The following is a 15,082-nucleotide window of genomic DNA, read 5'->3' on the forward strand; positions in this document are numbered from 1 at the left end:
GATTGCTGGTTGTATATGGAAAATAGGATACCTAACAAAGTTATGGATTTGCACCGATATATGTCAAAGCAGAGTGTAGAAAGTACTGGTTGGCTTCTTCATGCTTCCTATGATAAAACACAAGAAGATAAATATAAGCTAAAAATGAAACTGTTCACTTTTTGAGAAAAATATGGAAGAAATATTTCCAACTCAAGACTTGGTGGGATCAAAACTAAAACTGTTTTAGTCCCTATTCTTTACATAGAAAAAAACATTCAAAGAAAAAAGGGAGGGGGATCCTCAAGGCAAATATAAATTTTATGGTACTTCAAGATCTCAGTGTAAAAATCCTAAGGGTATCACAGTAAGACATTCTGTTAAGAACTTAGAAAGATTTAAGGCAGTGCACATTGAAGTTTTCAGCTACACAAAAGGTATCCTAAGGGTTTATGAACATCCTTCATGCACTTAGGACATTCTGGGTGCAAAAATAAAACTAGTTCTCACCTCAAGTCTTTCTCAGCAACATTCTCAAAATTAGAAAGTCTTTTGAGAAAAAGATCAAATACAGAAACTGTCCAAAGCATGTCTCAGGCTGAAGATAAAGCCACAGGTATGACAGCAAGTTCTTATTTAGGACCTCATAGACAATTTTAAAGATGCAAAAGTCTTTTAAAGCATCACTAGAATGTATCTTACAGCTATTTTAAAAACACAATAGGGATTTTAGGAACTGAAGAAAACCATCCCACATCAGCCACACTGAAGGCCCAAAGTAGAATGTACCTGTCTCAGTAAGAACTGGGAATGCAGCACTTTCAATGGAGTATACCCAAGTTTCATTAAAACTTCCATTGTTAATCCTGACTTTGATGCCCACTTCCAGTTTGAGTACTGTATTCCCTTAATTTAAAATAGTCTTTAAAATCTTGCTAGTCTCCAGAATTGTGAGAAAATTAATTTCTGCTGTTAATTTCTGCTTTTAGGCCACCCAGTCTGTGGCATTTGTTATCACAGCCTTAGCAAGTGAATACAATGTATTTCACCAGAAATGAGTAATGGGCATGAACTTTGTACAATACTTCACACTGGTTTACTTACTCCTTAAGCAAATTAAGTACAGCTCAGGACCCAGTATTCATGATTGGCAGTCAGTCCAAAATCTGTAATTTATTGCCCTCTAACCTCTTTTGTACAAATATATATCTCTATCTACCTAATCTATCAAACATGTTGCAATATATGCATATGTATGTGTACGCAATATATATTCATATCTATATCTGTATCTCTATTCATGTTACTTGTTTGAGCCAAGAGACAAGGAGCAAGAGGGCCCTATTTCTCAGTCTGTTGTAGTTTCTCCTCTTCTTCTTTCTTTGCCCAACCCTTCTGAAGGTGGGAAAGTCAACTTCCTCTCTTCTGAGCTAAATTTTACTGATGCTTCGAAGGTTAGAATCTATAACACACCTGAAGCCAGTTCTCACAGGTGTTGATGAAACTGTTCTCAAGACAGCTCTGGAGTGAAATCCATTATTTGTGACCAGCAATCTATACTTTCATCCAGCTCCTCTGGATGAAACCTTGGGTGATGGTGCAGCCATGGAGTGATGGTGCAGCCATGGAGTGATGGTGATAGGAACAAGAAAATAAGAATGAATCAGGACAGTCTTTGCTAACTTCTGCTCTCAAGGCACCAAGCTCCTGACTTCTGCTGGCAAAATTTAGGCAAGTTCTTATCTTGCATTCACCATGGAAAACAAACATATCCTGCTGACTTTCAAGTTCCTGGAAATTTACTTATTCATTCATTCATTCATTTATTTATTTTTCCACTTTCAAAAACAAGTAATTATAATCCTGCTCTTGAAGGTAAGTAAAGAAGATTTTTGTTTGTTTGTTTTTTACAAAAATGGCCTGGTTAACATCTTCAGGAAGGGATTATAGAGTGGGTAGAGAATAAATTAACATCATTTTGGGGCATCTACAGAAATCAAAACAAATACATGATAATTTTTCAATATTAGTCCCTTTATAAAAATAAATACTTACATAGAAATGGTATTACTCTGGTACACTTATTTTATTTCAAAATTGAACCTCTTCTCATTTAATATTCCTTCTTTATTCTTCCTTTCCATACTGAAATTTTGATAAAATGAAATTATATTTTTCGGAGGTAACTTCTATTGTTATAGCTACTAAAGGTGAAATAGACATGTAAATTTAGTGTGTTTTAAAACACTGCCTAGGGAAGTAGACTTGAATTATTTCTGAATACAAGTTGTTTAACATTATAATAAACTTAAGAAGTGCATATACTGAAAGCACAGATAAATCCCATTTAAAATATAACCCATTTCCTTTGAGTTATTAAATGTTGAGTACTAATTTTATAATTGTGTATAAATTATTTCATAAGTATATCAATATTAAAAATAAATAATGTCATGGACTAACTTAAATTTTATCTTTTAAAATTTGTTCTTTCTCTATTTAACAGAGTCAAAGCAACAGGTGAAACGTAAAAAAAAGAGAAAGGAAAAGAATCTAGGGCTAAATCTTTCTCCAACTGTATAAATAATAGGCATTTGTAAAATTTGGTCCAATAGCCATTAAGTTTTATCCTCCAACCTATAGCTAGTTATATAATCTATTTTATCTACAAGGCTTGTCAGCTTGAAGAAACATCATCAAAATGAAAATTACACAAGGAAATAATTTTCATGTTTTATAATTTTTTTGTATCTTAATTGATTTAAATTGAGTAAAAAAAACTATTCTACATTGTAATTATGATAATTCTAAGCAGAGTTATTTTGAAAGTACACTCAAATTCTCTCATTTTGTATAAATCAAACATAATCTGGTTTTCAAGCCAGTTAATACCTAGTTTTATGTATATGCCCACTTAATTCATTAACTGACCTAGAGTGTTGCAACTATGTAAAATTTTCTGGCGATTCTATGCCACCTGTTTTTTCCTATAGGATTTTTCTACTAAAAGTGAGTTCTAAATATAGACAAAAATGAAACAAATATTTAGCAAATTAATAGAACTTAAAAAAAAATAACGGGAATGGTAACACAGCAGACAAAATGGTAGTGTCTTAGCTTGAGATGCTATAACAAAATGCCACAGACTGGTGGATTAAACAACTATAATTTATTTCCTGCCTCACAAAGTGTTTTCTAGCTATATCTTTACATGGTGCAGAGAGAAGGCACTGGGGTCTTTACCTCTTTAAAAGGGTCCAAAACCAGATGGTTCCACCCTCATGACCTCATCTAAACCTAATTATGTCCCAAAGATCCCATCCCTAATATCAACACATTGGGGGTCAGGGCTACAAATACAAAGTTTGAGGGGACAAAAAGTATCAGTATGTAACAGGTGTTGAATAGAAAACTCTAAATTGGTAATCAGCCCTTGTGACAAAAGCATGTTTCTAAAAGAAAGAAAATTAGGAGTTCCCGTCGTGGCGCAGTGGTTAACGAATCCGACTAGGAACCATGAGGTTGCGGTTCGGTCCCTGCCCTTGCTCAGTGGGTTAACGATCCGGCGTTGCCGTGAGCTGTGGTGTAGGTTGCAGACGCGGCTCGGATCCTGCGTTGCTGTGGCTGTGGTGTAGGCCGGTGGCTACAGCTCCGATTGGACCCCTAGCCTGGGAACCTCCATATGCCGCGGGAGCGGCCCAAGAAATAGCAACAACAACAACAACGAAAAAAAAGACAAAAGACAAAAAAAAAAAAAAAAAAAAAAAAAAAGAAAATTACTTTGAGGAGAGTTTCTAGAGTATGTATTTCATTTTTAAACTTGCTCATATAAACAGAGGGCTAATATAAAATATATGTAGATATATAGATCAATATATCTCAGAGAAGAGGGACAGTGAGGCAACATAAGCTGATATAATTATTTTAACATTATTTCCCTTTCCATTATATCCCTTTAAGTTTTCAATTTGAAAATGTAAATTTGTGTTTGGAGAAAAACCAGGCATTTTAATACAACCCTATGAAGTGAATAATGAGGTGAAAGTTCCACTTATGGCTGCTGATTCTGTAGAAAGGCATGTCCTCCCCAGTAACTATTTTATCTGTCTTTGCTATGTAATCATTCCTCCAGACAGTAACCAAGAAAATCAAACCAGATTCAAACTTACAGTCTTAAAGATACATATTCTTTTTTTTTTTTTCTTGGCGGTAACCTGTGTGGAACTTCCTGGACCAGGAATTGAACTTATGTCATGGCAGCAACACAAGTCATTAACTATCTTAAAGTCATTCTAGCCATGGAAAACTTTTTTATTTTATTATTTTATTTCTTTATGGAAGCAATATGGAAGTTCCCAGGCCAGGGATTGAATCTGAGCCACAGCTGCCACCTACGTTGCAGCTACAGTAACACCAGATCCTTTAATCCACTGGGCCAGGCTGAGTATCAAACCCACACTTCTGCAGTGACCCCAGAGCTGCAGTCAGATTCTTAACCAACTGCACCATGGCAGGAACTCCTGCAAAACTTGATTGTCACAATGATAAGGGTGAGCAGTTGCTACAGATATTTAATACCCAGGGTGTTGAAATGGCTAAAAACCCTGCACCTAGGCCAAAGTCCCATAAAATGCGAATAGCTTACTTTTTTTTTTTTTTTAAAGTAAAAGATCAGTTTCTTTCTTTCTTTGATTTACTTTGTAAAGGCCTAGTGAAACAGAAATGTAACACTTAAAACAACACCTGGCCATTTATTTAGTGGTTATATTCATACTTATGATGAATCTCTTTTCCTAAGGTTAAGAGGTAAGGAGTGTGTGATAAAGTAGACATTAGATGATATTCAAGAAGACAAGCACAGGTTAGGCTGCTATCCTTTGCAATGCTCTCTAACACCCTGCTGATAGGAACCAGGGAAATAGCAGAGCTCCAGTGAATAAAGGATGCTATAAAGAAGACCTCCTGGGCATATATGCATAAAAGATGAAAATTCTAGTTAAAAAAAACATACATGCATCCCCATATTCATTGCAGCACCCTTTACAATAGTTAAGACATGGAAGCAACCTAAATGTCCATCAATAGATGAATGGATAAAGAAGACCTGATATATACACAATGGCATACTGCTCAGCCATAAAAAAGAAATAATGTGATTTTCAGAATCATGGATGTATCTAGAGATTATCATATTAGGTGGAGTAAATAAGACAGAGCAAAACAAATGTCATATGGCATCATTTATATGTAAAATCTAAAAAAAATAATACAAATGAACTTATTTACATAACAGAAACAGATTCTCATAGAAAACAAACTTATAGCTACCAAAGGAGAAGGAGGAACGATAAATTAGGAATGTGGGATTAAAGGTACACAGTATTAGGTATAAAGCAGATAAACAACAAGAATCTACTCTATAGCAGAGGGAAATATATTCAGTATCTTATAATAACCTATAATGGAAAAGAATAGAAGAAAAAGTGTGTGTGTGTGTGTGTGTATATATCTGAATCATTTTGCTATATTCCTGAAACAAATACAATATAGTTAATCAACTATACTTCAATAAAAAAGACAGACCTGAATGCAGTGTTAATCTTTTGTTCTTTTAATTTCGGCAAGACAGTGTCCTTTTTTGTCTTCTTTTCTTTCTTTTTCTTTTCCCTCCTTCTTTTCCTTTTCTTTCCCTAACTGAAAAAAGCATTTACAAAGCACAATATCAGGGCAGAACAGAAAAAAAGAGTGTTGTGCAATAGTTTATCCTGAGATTAAAAAAATATTAATGGATGTTTATATATATATATACAACTGAATCCTTTTGTTGTACAGCAGAAATTATCACAAGATTGTAAATCAACTATACTTCAATAAAACTTTAAAAATAAAAATAAACAAAGAAGTAAATAATAACATTGAGCCCACAGCCAGAAGTCACTTGCAAACCCGCAGCAGACCATGCGTCTCCTGCACAGGCGGGCCAGAAGCCACTTGCTAGCCTGTTGTGGAATGGGCAGCTCCAGCACAGGCCACCTGAAGAGAGAAGCCTTTTGCTTGTATATAGAGTTTGGGCGTTCCTTGTGCAGGCTACTGGTGGCCAAGCACCTCTAGTATGGGCTAAGGGCATTGGGGGCTAAGTGTGACACAGTGCCTAACATGCACCATATGCTGTTGCTCTCACTTGCCCTGCAGCTACAACTGCCAAACACTCTCAGTGGCGCCAACACATCTGATCACTGTCGCTTCCCAAGACCATACAACTAGGAGCAGCTGGTGTAGCATCCCCTGTGTGGTCTAACTGGGACAGGGTGCTTCTTGCATGGCCTACAAGTGGCAAGAGCAAACCACTGCAGTTATCCCTGACTTCAGAGGTAGGTATGGCCTACTGCCACTGGGGATACCTGAACAAAAATCACTTGCACCCCAACCATCACAGAGGGCACCACAGAGAAGGACATTACAATGGAACACCACCTGATATTGCGCTCGTTCTCCTGGGAGCACACCCGCCCTGCAGCTGCCACTGCCAAATGTTCTGGGCAGTGTGCAGACACTTGGCCACTGTCCCTTCCCAGGAACCTACAACTAAGACCATGTTGTGCAGCACATGCTGTGGGGGCTAAGCAGGACGAGGTGCTTACATAGTTTACAGGTGGTGGGGGCAAACCACCACAGTTTTCTCTGGCTCCAGAGGTGGGAGTGGACTGACACCACTAGGGGTCTGTGAAAAGGCACCACTTGCAGCCCCATCACCTTAAGGGCACCACAGAGAAGGGCATTGTGACAGAACACCACCTGTTGCTGCTCTCGCAACTCTCAGAACACACCAGCCCTGCTGCTGCCACTGCTGAATGCCCTGGGGAGTACCCATATGCCTAGTCTCTGTCACTTCTCAGGATCCTGCAACTAGGAACAGCCTGTGCAGCATATCCTATGTGGGCCAACAGAGATGGATCACTTCATACATGGTCCCCAGTTAGTCGGGGCAAACCACCACAGTTATCACTGACTCTAGAGACAGTCATGGCCCACTGCCACTAGGGGGTCCATGAACAGGCACCACCTGTGGTTCCAATCACCTCAGAGGAGGGCATTGCAATCAAACACAAGCTGTTGTTGCTCTCACTCCCCTGGGAACTCATGCACCCTGCTGCTGCTACTGCCAAATGCTCTGGACACCTTGTAGATCTGCCTAGATCTTATTACCACTTCCCAGGGTCCTGCAACTAGGAGTAGCCAGTGCCACCTCCCTGCAGGTCCTGGCTGTTGTTGAGAGCCCAGAGAACAGGCACTGATTGCTGGCCCTAACCATTTCCTCCCTTCTCCTGTTAAAAAAAAACAAAAAAAAACCCCACTGAAGACCCTGGAGATAACAGCCTGCTCACACCCAAGAAAGAGTCACCAAATATTCAAACTCCCACAGCAAAAACAAATAGTAACCCCACCAAAAAAATAAAAAGGGGTGCTCTTGCCTAGAAGTAGCCTTATAAGACTACAGTTTGGCTTTTCCAAACTCACAGAAAAAGAAAAACATAAGCAAGATGAAGAAGCTCAGAAACCATTCCCAGTTAAAGTAACAGGAGAAGTCACCTAAAGCAGTCAACAATGAAACAGACCTCTGCAGTCTGACAGACTTTGAGTTCAAAAGGGAGATAGTGAAAATACTGAAGGAATTAAGGCTGAATGTCAAGGAATTAAGAGAAGACATGAACAGTAATGCAGATTCCCTTAGAAAGGAACTAGAAAATATGAGGAAGAGCCAAGAAAAGCTAGAAAACTCATTTGCAGAGATATAAACTGAGCTAAAGGCAATAAAGACCAGAATGAATAATGCAGTGGAATGAATTAGCAATGCAGAAGACAAAATAATGGAAATCACCCAATCAGGACAGAACACTGAAAACCAAATGAAAAAACATGAAAGCAATATAAGAGATCAATGGTATAATATAACATGGGCTAGTCTATGCATAATAGGAATTCCAGAAGGAAAAGAAAAAAAAAAAGGGTACTGAAAATATATTTGAGGAGATTATGGCTGAAAACGTTCCAAATCTAAAGGAATATGACATCAAGATACAGGAAGCACAGGGGACCCCAAAAAGTTGAACCCAAACAGGCCCATACCAAGATATATTATAATAAAAATGGCAAAAGTTAAAGAGAGGATTCTAAAGGCAGCAAGAGGAAAGCAAATTGTTAACTATAAGGGAACCTCCATAAGGCTATCAGCTGATTTCTCTACAGAAATACTACAGGCCAGAAGCGGGTAGCAAGATATATTTAAAAACGGAAAAAATCTGCAACTTAGAATACTCTACCAAGCAAGAATATCATTTAAAATAGAAGGGGAAATAAAGAAGTTCTCTAACAAACAAAAGCTAACAGAGCACAGCAATACTAAACCCTTTCTAAAGGAAATACTGAAAGGGCACCTCAAAAAAAAAAAAAAAAAAAAAATAAAGAAGAAACAGAATGAAGGAAACTGCCAAGACCAGCTCAGCAGGATGGGGCTGAAGAATGGGTGCTGTGGAACTTAAGGAAAAGAGTTAACAGAAAACAAGACACAGAGACAGTAAAGGTGGGAACCAGGGGACTCAAGGTCTCAGGGACCAAGAGCCCTGCCTCAAGAAACCACAGCTTTTATTGGGCTCTTTAGATGAGATCAAGTGAGGAGGGGCTATGGGTGTGGCGGATATAGGGTTTGTTTACTATTTTATAAGTTCTTTTACTATTTTAAAAGCCACTTAGCTGGTAAAAGGTTAAGCTTTTACTCTGACCTTTAGGCACCTAACAGTCTTTGTTCTTAAGCTTAGGTCATTTACCAGCACTGTGTCTGTTTTTCAAGCAGGAAGATTGGATAAAGTAAAGAATGAAGATGGGATAAAGTATAGAAGGACAAGATGGAGTTTTCAGAGAAGCATGTCTGGCAACAGGAAACCACAATTTGAAAGAAATCATTCAAATAAGCCAGCATACGGATCTAAATATGAGGCTGTTTAAAAAAAATTTAAAAGAAAAGACAACAAAATCATACAATATGAAAGGGAAAATAAGAAAATATTGATTCTTTTTTTAAATTAGAAAAAAAATTCTTTAAAGATGTGTTTGAGCCTATATGGCTATCAGGCTAAAGCAAGCAGATATAGGAAGGGGTTAACATACTTAAAAAACAGGGCAACCACAAATTAAAACCGAACATTACATTCACAAAAACTAAAAAGAAAAGCACTTGAGCATAAAATAAATGGAAACCATCCAACCAAAAAAAGAAAGGAAGAAAAGAGAGACATAAAATCAACTGGAAAACAAGGTCTAAAATGGCAATCAATACATATCTATCAATAATCACCTTAAATGTCAATGGACTGAATGCTCCAATTAAAAGACACAGAGTGGCAGACTGGATAAAAAAGCAAAAACCTATAATCTGCTGCCTACAAGAAACTCACCTTAGAGCAAAGGGCACATATAGATTGAAATCGAGGGGATGGGAAAAGATATTTCATGCCAATGGACAAGACAGGAAAGCAGGAGTTGCAATACTCATATCGGACAGATTAGACTTTAAAATGAAGGCCATAAAGAAAGACAAAGAAGGACACTATTTAATGGTTAAAGGATCCATTCAAGAAGAGGATATTACAATCATCAATATATATGCCCCTAACGTAGGAGTACCCAGATACCTCCAACAAATACTAACAGACATAAAAGGAGAAATTAATGGGAATACAATCATAGTAGGAGACTTTAATGCCCCACTCACGTCAATGGACAGATCCTCTACCCAGAAAATCAATAAAGTAACAGAGATCCTAAAGGAAACAATAGAAAAAAAAAAAGACTTAATTGACATTTTCAGGACATTACATCCAAAAAAAATGGAACACACATTCTTCCCAAGTACATTGTCAAGAACTGATCACATATTGGGTCACAAAGCTAACCTCAACAAATTTAAGAGTAGAGAAATTATTTCAAGTATATTCTCAGACTACAATGGCATGAAACTAGAAATCAACCACAGGAAAAGAAATCAGAAAAAAACTTATTACATGGAAACTAAACAACATGCTACTAAAGAACCAATGAGTCAAAGAGGAAAATCAAGAAGGAAATTAAAAAATACCTTGATAGAAATGAAAATGAAGACACAACCACTCAAAATCTATGGGATGCTACAAAAGCAGTGCTCAGAGGGAAATTCATAGCAATACAGGCCTTCCTCAAAGAAGAAGAAAAATCTCAAATTGACTACTTAACCCACCACCTAAATGAATTAGAAAAAGAACAACAAAACCTAAAATCAGCAGAAGCAAGGAAATAAATCATAAAGATCAGGGAGGAAATCAATAAAATAGAGGTTCAAAAAACAATAGACAAAACCAATCAAACCAAGAGCTGGTGCTTTGAAAAGGTAAACAAAATTGACAAAACTCTGGTCAGACTCACCAAGAAGAGAAGGGAAAAAACCCAGATAAATAAACAAAATAAGAAATGAAAAAGGAGAAGTCACAATAGGTACTACAGAAATACAAAAAAAACATGCGAGAGTACTATGAACCATTGTATGCCAACAAGTTTGACAACCTAGAAGAAATGGACAACTTTCTAGCATCTTACAGCCTGTCAAAACTGAATCAAGAAGACATAGATCTACTGAACAAACCAATCACTAGAAATGAAATGAATATTTCATTAAAACACTCCCTAGAAATAAAAGTTCAGGACCAGATGTCTTCACAGGTGAATTCTACCAAACATACAAAGAGGAACTTATCTTCATCCTCCTTAAACTTTTTCAAAAGGTTGAAGAAGAAGGAACACTCCCAAAGACATTCTATGACACCACCATCATCCTAATTCCAAAACCAGACAAAGATACCAAAAGAGAAAACTATTGGCCAGTATCTTTGATGAATATAGACACAAAAAAATCTCAACAAAATTTTAGTCATCAGAATCCAACAACATATGAAAAAGATCATATCCCCAGGTGGGATTCATCCCAGGTGCACAAGGATGGTTCAATATATGCAAATCAATTAACGTTATATACCACATTAACAAAAGAAAAGTCAAAAACTACATGATCATCTCAATAGATGCATAAAAAGCATTTGACAAAGTCCAACATCCATTCATGATAAAAACTCTTACCAAAGTGGGTATAGAGGGAACATACCTTAACATAGTCAAAGCCATTTATGACAAACCCACAGCAAATAGAATACTCAATGGAGAAAAGCTGAAAGCCTTCCCACTAAAGTCTGGAACAAGACAAGGATATCCGCTCTCACCACTATGTTATTCAACATAGTATTGGACGTGCTAGCCACAGCAATCAGACAAACAAAAGAAATAAAAGGCATCCAAATAGGAAGAGAAGAGGTAAAACTGTCACTGTATGCAAATGACAGGATACTATACATAGAACACCCCAAGGACTCAACCCAAAATTTCTGGAACTCATCAACACATTCAACAAAGCAGCAGGATATAAGATTAACATTCAGAAATCAGTCACATTTCTGTATACTAACAATGAAATATTAGAAAAGGAATACACAAATACAATACCTCTTAAAATTGAACCCCCCAAAATCAAATACCTGGGAATACACCTAATCAAGGAGGTAAAGGACTTATATGCTAAAAACTATAAAACATTAATCAAGGAAATCAAAGAAGATACAAAGAAACTGAAAGATATCCAATACTCCTGGGCCAGAAAAATTAATGTAAAAATGGCCATACAACCCAAATCAATCTACAGATTCAATGCAATCCATATCAAATTACCCATGATGTTTTTCACAGAACTAGAACAAACAATCAAAAATTTTATATAGAATCACAAAAGATACAGAATTGCCAAAGCAATTCTGAGGAACAAAAGCCAAGCAGGAGGTATAACTCTTCCAGACTTCGGGCAATATTACAAAGCCACAGTCATCAAGACAGTGTGGTACTGGTACCAAAATAGATAAACAGACCAATCGAACAGAATAGAGACCCAGAAATAAACCCAGACACGTATGTTCATTATTCTTTGACAAAGGAGGCAAGAATATAAAACGTGAAAAAAGATAGTCTTTTCAGCAGGTATTGCTAGGAAACCTGGACAGCTGCATGCACATCCAGGAAACTAGAACACACCCTCACACCATGCACCAAAATAAACTCAAAATGACTGAAAGACTTAAATATAAGACAAGACACCATCAAACTCCTGGAAGAGAACATAGGCAAAACATTCTCTGACATCAATCTTACCAATGTTTTCTCAGGTCAGTCTCCCAAAGCAACAGAAATAAAAGCAAAAATAAACTAAGGGGACCTAATCAACCTGACAAGCTTTTACACAGCAAAGGAAACCAAAAAGAAAACAACAAAAAAAGACAACTTACAGAATGGGAGAAAATAGTGTCAAATTATACAACTGACAAGGGCTTAATCTCTAGAATATACAAGCAACTTATACATCTCAACAGCAAAAAAGCCAACCGCCTAATTGAAAAATTGTCAAAAGACCTGAATAGATATTTCTCCAAGGAAGATGTACAGTTGGCCAACAAGCACATGAAAAAGTGCTCAACATCCCTGATTATTAGAGAAGTGCAAATCAAAACTACTATGAGATACTACCTCACACCAGTCAGAATGGCCATAATGAAATGTCCACAAATAACAAGTGCTGGAGGGGGTGTGGAGAAAAGGGAACCCTCCTGCACTCTTGGTGGGAATGTAAGCTGGTAAAACTGCTATGGAAAAGAGTATGGAGGTACCTTAGAAAACTATGCATAGAACTACTATATGACCCAGCAATCCTATTCTTGGGCATACATCTGGACAAAACATTCCTTGAAAAAGACGCACGTACCCGCATGGTCATTGCAGCACTATTCACAATAGCCAAGACATGGAAACAACCCAAATGTCCATCAACAGACGGTTGGATTAGTAAGATGTGGTATATATACACAATGGAATACTACTCAGCCATAAAAAAGAATGACATAATGCCATTTGCAGCAACATGGATGGAACTAGAGACTCTCATACTGGGTGAAATGTGTCAGAAAGAGAAAGACACATACCATATGATATCACTTATATCTGGAATCTAATATATGGCACAAATGAACCTTTCCACAGAAAAGAAAATCATGGACTTGGAGAATAGACTTGTGGTTGCCAAGTGGGAGGGGGAGTGAGTGAGATGATCTGGGAGTCTGGGGTTCATAGATGCAGACTATTGCGTTTGGAATGGATAGGCAATGAGATCCTGCTGTATAGCTCTAGCAAATATGTCTAATCACTTGTGATGAATCTATGCAAGTATGTGCAACTGGGTCACCATGCTATACAGTTGAAAATTTATAGAACACTGTAAACCAGCTATAATGCAAAAAATAAAAATCACTATATAATAAAAATGAATATTGAGTCTACTTCTAAGCTCTTAACCTACGTATCAAGGAGAAGACTTGCCTCAAGCTTGACTCCCTACCCCCTTAGCTATGTTATCCTGGAGCTACCTAGTAGAACTGCTTTCAAAAGTTGGGTTGAGGATGACTGGAGTAGAAGTGGTACATGTCCTTTCAGCAACAGGACTGCAAATTCCTCCAGCTCTCACTTTTGCAAAGTGGAGATGTTATTTGACTTCTAACAATGTGAGCTGTTTTATTTATTTCTAATAACTTTATGCTATTTTCTCAGAAGGAGTTGTAAGTTGACCTTACTGTTTTCCAAAATTTTTCTCATGTGGAGGCATCCTTTATTTCTAATTTACAATGGTAATGCAAGCCTGCCTCTATTTTTATAATTCTATGGTTAGTTCAGTTATGATCAGGTGATAGAAGAGAATAACAATATATGTCCTCAAGCCATAATCTTATCAGGAAGTAAGAAAAGATGCATTTTTAGATAATGATAAAGTAATAAAAATGGTAATAAGTCTTTTCATCAAAATTACGTTTTTTTAAAAGTTTCCCAGTGTATAATAATTTCCCCCTCTCTCTTTTCTTCCTTTTTTATTTCAAATACTTAATTTCTTTCTTTTTTTTTTGTCTTTTTGCCATTTCTTGGGCCACTCCCGTGGCATATGGAGGTTCCCAGGCTAGGGGTAGAATCGGAGCTGTAGCCGCTGGCCTACGCCAGAGCCACAGCAACGCGGGATCCGAGCCTCGTTTGCAACCTATACGACAGCTCACCACAACGCCGGATCGTTAGCCCACCGAGCAAGGGCAGGGATTGAACCCGCAACTCATGGTTCCTAGTCGGATTCGTTAACCACTGCGCCACGACGGGAACTCCCCAAATACTTAATTTCTTTATGTTTGCACATGGGGTTTCTCTCAGAATAAGTCATTGGAGAAACATGGTCCACTGATCCTGAATTAATGGAAACACATCTTATTCTGACCACAGAGAAAAACTGAATTATTTTAACCATTTAAAGTCAGTCTAAGATCTGAGAAGGAATTATCATAAATTATACATGTAATATAAACTATTTGCTTAAGGAACTGTCACAATTCTAAGTTCTCTATTTTCACTTATTTCAACTAGAAAACAAACTTTTATTTTTCATCTTTTTGTCTTTTTTTTTTTTTTTTTTGTCTTTTTGCCTTTTCTAGGGCCACTCCTGCGGCATATGGAGGTTCCCAGGCTAGGGGTCTAATCAGAGCTGTAGCCGCCGGCCTGGGATTGAACCCACAACCTCATGGTTCCTAGTTGGAATCATTAACCCCTGAGCCACAACAGGAACTCCTATTTTTCATTGCTTTTATTTAAAGCTGTATTTATTAATCAACATGTTACATGTGCCATTTCTGCTTCAGTTAGTCTCTTAGTGGCTCTGTTTTTCTTCCCTGAATTGAGGAAACTTTCAGAGTTTGGCTGGCTGTAAATGGGACACAGGAAGTTGCCAAGTTGCACTTGATGATATGTAAAATAAATAGTTTCTTCTAGATGCAGCCTTTCTCAACCAGGTCATGAGAGATAATTAAACACTAACGTCCTAAGGCGTACATTGCAGGTACTAACCTTAAAAGAAAGGAGTAAATAGTCGCTGAAATCATTTTCAGCAGACCTT

The 15,082-nt window shown here is 37.3% G+C and overlaps 1 long non-coding RNA gene across 2 annotated transcripts in view; it reads right to left on the reverse strand.

Annotated features, from left to right (window-relative positions):
- LOC102164036 (uncharacterized) overlaps positions 1-15,082 on the reverse strand; it is a 279,677-nt gene that overhangs the window by 25,416 nt on the left and 239,179 nt on the right. Inside the window, exon 4 of one of the 2 annotated variants that reach the window (XR_014823728.1) lies at positions 5,563-5,673. The exons of the other annotated variant lie outside the window; for it this stretch is intronic. This is a non-coding gene — a long non-coding RNA (uncharacterized LOC102164036). The remainder of the gene's footprint in view (positions 1-5,562; positions 5,674-15,082) is intronic. 2 annotated transcript variants of the gene reach the window in all.

The sequence above is a fragment of the Sus scrofa genome, chromosome 13 (genome assembly GCF_054392235.1).
Source record: "Sus scrofa isolate SSC_HxYL_T2T_F1_AM1 chromosome 13, Sscrofa_HxYL_maternal_Yorkshire_Landrace_v2.0, whole genome shotgun sequence".
Lineage (NCBI taxonomy): Eukaryota > Metazoa > Chordata > Mammalia > Artiodactyla > Suidae > Sus > Sus scrofa.